The sequence below is a fragment of the Curcuma longa genome, chromosome 3 (genome assembly GCF_044706935.1).
Source record: "Curcuma longa cultivar G26 ecotype Majalengka, Jawa Barat chromosome 3, ITB_CL_G26_1.1, whole genome shotgun sequence".
NCBI classification, from domain to species: Eukaryota; Viridiplantae; Streptophyta; class Magnoliopsida; order Zingiberales; family Zingiberaceae; genus Curcuma; species Curcuma longa.
The window spans coordinates 20117212-20120422 of record NC_133863.1 but is presented as its reverse complement, the minus strand read 5'-3'; the positions used below and the strand labels follow the sequence as shown (position 1 = coordinate 20120422).

The following is a 3211-nucleotide window of genomic DNA, read 5'->3' as shown; positions in this document are numbered from 1 at the left end:
AAGGCGTTATTGGGCCAGTCAAAATGTGGTTTGACTATTGACCTACTGACTTGCCAGGTCGGCCTGATTATTGACCCGCTTCGCCACGTCAAACCAATAAAGATCTGCTGTATCAATACCGAAGGAATGAATACTACGGGAACGACAAATGGAAGTGAGTAGCTATGCCACTTCTTAAGGTAAAAGAGTAAAAAGGTAAGAGAATTATGTGAGCTTTGATTCCCTTATATCTTAAGAGGATATGTAGATAACTTAAATAAGTACAAACCTTTTTTAAAATTTTTTTATGAATTTATAATTTTGTTACGCCCCGGGAGATAGCTTTCCGAGAAATTTCGGCAGCATCTCCCCTGTAACAATTGACTTTCCCTGAATACAAACACATATATAAGGCCCACACGGCCAATCCATAACAGGCTATGGATTTATATAAGCAAAATAAAAATAAATGTGACCCACACGGTCACTCAACACATCCTACTGTATAAATCACAACCACGCATGCATATATATCTATATAATCCGTCAGAAACCCGATAAACAACTCGAGTATGGAAACAAATGTCGACTCAGCGGAAAACAGATACCAAACAGGAAAACATGACAGGAAGTCTAATAAGTCTGAATACACGACTGCAGTAAAGTAAATAAAACCGAAACACCAAGGTTCGGGACTAGCAGTGCAGCTCTCCAGACGGCATCAACCTGAAACGGATACAGGTAAACGGGGTGAGTTCCAAAAGAAACTCAGCGGGTATCTAGCAGATATGTGTATAAAGCTATCAACAGTAATAACATGTTGTACAGTCTACTGGAAGGTAAATAAGGTAGAAAACTGAATAACAGTAGATCTGTACATACCAGAGTCCGATAAACAATAGTAAGGTGAAAGGAAATCCCCAAACCAACACATAGGTATCCTGTGCATGCATGTCATCCAAGTGCATCAAACAAGTGCAACAATCACAAACAAATGCAATAGTGCAGTATGCACATGATGCAATGCATGTCCTGGTCACCCCTGACGCCAGTCAGACCGGTCACCCCTCTAGCGGCGAGGTCGCGTGGGAATCTAACCCGTCAGATCACTCATCCACAGTGGTGGGGTCGCGTGGGTAGGGCTGTGACCTCTGTGCACTCTGTCGTCACTGCTCCTGCGTGACCGAGTGGACAGGATGTCCTCTAGGTGTACACCTATCCTGGTACCCAAATCATAAGTGGGCGAGCAAGCTCTCATCTCCTGGTCACAATGACAGAGGAGGGATCCCTGTATGCTACCACGCTACGAAACCACTATCCTGGGTGGCCTAGCGGAAGCTCCTGTCAGGGCAAGTATGCACCAACCTAAAGGTTTCCACTAACCCATGAGTGGAGTGTGTGTGTAAATCATATACGAGTGACGGGCTCGAACTGTGCTACAACTATAATAGGAGCGACTCGACTAAAATAGGAGCAGGAGCAGATGATCACAAGACATGCAATTACACACACCCTTTGGTTGGTAGCCCGCATGTAACTGACGCCGGACTCAACAACAATGGAATCCCGCACGTCAGTTATGCAATATATGCAAGCATGATGTATGACACTAGTCCATGCAGCATATATCCAAATGCATATCCATCAGTATGATCCATGCACCACCTATCCATCTACCAGTCCATGTCATATGCCCCCATAATCAGGAATATATCAGGTCTCATGTCTAACATAAACACCGATACAGAGTAAGATAAACCAAACTAAAGCATATGAACAGGTATCAGGTAGTATCAACTCAATAGGTATCAGATAAGCAACATGGCAAGTATCAGATGATCTCAAGATAATGACTAACTGATATCCATAATGTGCATAAGTATCTAATACTATCAGATAACAACAATAACTGGTATGAAACAGATCAAGGTATCAAGAGATACAAATGTGAACAGAAGCATGCATACTGATAGCTAGCAATTACACATATCATAAAGACCTATCTATAAGGATAAGTCAAGGTACCCGCCTGCCAAGATAAGTTGCGTGTAATCACAAAGAATCCGAGTCTGATAATGTCCGCAACCAATCAACTCAAATCAATGTCCTGGATCAATGGACATATATAAATCCAATCAGCCCAAAACATACTAGCCAATCAATCAACTAAATCTCAAATAAAATCCTGATTTAGACTAACTCAGATCCACCAGAATAAATATCATACGAATCCAGATTCCTAACCAACTCACACCAATCACATATGTTCACCTTCCTTAAACCACTGAATCCGATAAAGCATCGTTCTAAGAAAATACTTAACAGTACTAACATCTCCACTGATCTATCCATAAATCTATCATTAACAATTCAACTAGAGCAACGAATGAACTCACCTCTAATCTGAATCCCTTTACTATCTTGCTTCGATCAAAATCCAGGAAGTGAGTCCCTGTTCCAATCTTCCAGTTACTAACCACAAAGCAATCCATCAGAACACACAGGAGATGGTCAATTGCATCCAGGAATGAAACCTTACCTCACTTATAAGCCTTAGAAACCCAAGTTTCGGTTCCACCTCACCTTGCTGCCGAAATCCAACGAGATACTCTAATTGGTTCGGCTCATCTCAACAATCTGTGGAAAAAGAAAAACCGATCAATATCCGAACCCTAAAACAACCCTTAGATTGCAAGAAGATAAACCTCACCAATCCTTACCTTGAATCAGCGCCGATTCTTGCCATTTCCGAAACCCCAACTCAATGCCGACACCCAATCCAACTCCGGCAGTAACCTTCAATCCAGATCGAAATCCATCCCAATAAATCCGGAAATCAATAATCAAGCTATCCAAAAACTCCAATAGATCCCTATTGAACTCACCGATCCGTTCCCGGCTTCGCGTCCTCAGCTCCTCGCTTCAAGCCGTCGCCACTTCCGAGCAGACCGCGACTCTTCCCGGCCTGATCCAACTCGGGTAGAACTCCTAGGTCACCGACTGCTCAGTCGACCTCTCCTCCGGCTCTGGACGGCAGCCTCTCGTCGAGGAAGGCGAAGATCTCGGCGGCGTCGCGATGGGGAGCAAGGAACACGGCGCGATTGGGAATGCGGCGAGGAGAACACGAGCTCACCTTCGATCGTCGGCTTCCCTTGCCGATTTGGCACCGGCGCTAGGGCTTCCTCCCGCGGCTCCGGCAGAGGCGACACGAACGAGGATGAGGAGACGCGGT

The 3211-nt window shown here is 44.3% G+C and overlaps 1 long non-coding RNA gene across 1 annotated transcript; it reads right to left on the bottom strand.

Moving 5' to 3' along the window:
- Nucleotides 1-623: 623 nt before the first annotated feature.
- On the bottom strand, nt 624-3211 carry LOC141822812 (uncharacterized). Its single transcript, XR_012601362.1, has 6 exons — nt 2865-3211; nt 2700-2775; nt 2519-2616; nt 2376-2431; nt 2009-2086; nt 624-705 (listed from the first exon to the last, which is right to left on the bottom strand). It is a non-coding gene; the product is annotated as an uncharacterized LOC141822812 (long non-coding RNA).